Raw genomic sequence first — 1468 nt, 5'->3', positions numbered from 1 at the left:
ACCAACAGCACACCTCACCACTGGCTTACAGTCCTCATACATGTCCTGCATACTCTCACATACTTCTCCGCCACTCCAGACTTCCTCATACAATACCACTGTTCCTCTCTGGGCACCTTGTCATAAGCTTTCTCCAGATCTACAAAAACACAATGCAGCTCCGTTTGGCCTTCTCTGTACTTCTCCATCAACATCCTCAAAGCAAATACTGCTCTGTAGTACTCTTCTTTGGCATGAAACCATACTGCTGCTCACAAATGCTCACTTCTGCCCTTAGTCTAGCCTCCACTACTCTTTCCCATAACTTCATTGTATGGCTCATCAGCTTTATTCCTCTATAGTTACCACAACTCTGTATGTCTCCCTTGTTCTTAAAAATGGGAACCAGCACACTTCTCCTCCATTCCTCAGGCATTTTCTCACTATCTAAGATCCTGTTGAAGAACCTAGTCAGAAACTCTACTGCCACCTCTCATAGACACTTCCAAACCTCTACAGGTATATCATCAGGACCGACTGCCTTTCCACTCTTCATCCTCTTCAGTGCCCTCCTCACTTCATCCAGACTAATCTTTGCTAGTTCCTGGTGCACAGCAGTCACCTTTTCTAGTCTTTGTTCGCTCTCATTTTCCACGTTCATCAGCTCTTCAAAGTACTCTTTCCATCTTCCCATCACATTATTGGCACCTGTCAATAGACTTCCATTCCTATCCTTAATACTCTAACCTGCTGCACGTCCTTCCCATCTCTGTCTCTCTGTCTTGCAACCGGTATAGATCAGTCTCCCCCTCCTTACTGTCCAACCTGGAACACAAGTCATCATAAGCTCCTTGTTTGGCCTTTGCTACCTCTACCTTCACCTTACGCTGCATCTCCCTGTACTCCTGTCTACTCTCCTCAATCCTCTCAGTGTCCCACTTCTTCTTAGCTAACCTCTTTCTCTGTAAACACTCCTGTACCTCCTCATTCCACCACCAAGTCTCCTTATCGACTTTCCTTCCAGATGACACACCAAGTACTCTCCTACCTGCCTCCCTGATCACATTAGCTCTAGTTTTCCAGTCATCTGTAAGCACCTATTGGCCACCCAGAGCCTGTTTTAACTCCTTTCTAAGAGTCATGCAACACTCTTCCTTTTTCTGCTTCCACCATTTTGTCTTCTCCTCTGCCTTTGCCCTCTTCATCTTCCTCACCACCAGAGTTACCCTACACACCACCATCCTATGCTGTTTGGCTACACTCTTGCCTACAACTACTTTGCAGTCACTGATCCCCTTCAGGTTACACCGTCTACACAAGATGTAGTCTACCTGTGTGCTCCTACCACCACTCTTATAGGTCACCCTATGGTCCTGCCTCTTCTGGTATAAAGTATTCACTATAGCAATTTCCATTCTTTTAGCAAAGTCAACTACCATCTGTCCTTCTGCGTTCCTCTCCTGAATACCAAACCTGCCCATCACCTCCT

The 1468-nt window shown here is 46.0% G+C and overlaps 1 pseudogene; it reads right to left on the bottom strand.

Annotated features, from left to right (window-relative positions):
- Positions 1-472: 472 nt before the first annotated feature.
- On the bottom strand, positions 473-1220 carry LOC147152385 (uncharacterized; annotated as a pseudogene).
- Between the last annotated feature and the right edge of the window lie 248 nt (positions 1221-1468).

Source organism: Filicampus tigris, chromosome 2 (assembly GCF_054856515.1).
Source record: "Filicampus tigris isolate MCC_2025a chromosome 2, RoL_Ftig_1.0, whole genome shotgun sequence".
Lineage (NCBI taxonomy): Eukaryota > Metazoa > Chordata > Actinopteri > Syngnathiformes > Syngnathidae > Filicampus > Filicampus tigris.
The sequence above is the reverse complement of the archived record's forward strand: the minus strand, read 5'-3'. Positions and strand labels throughout refer to the sequence as shown.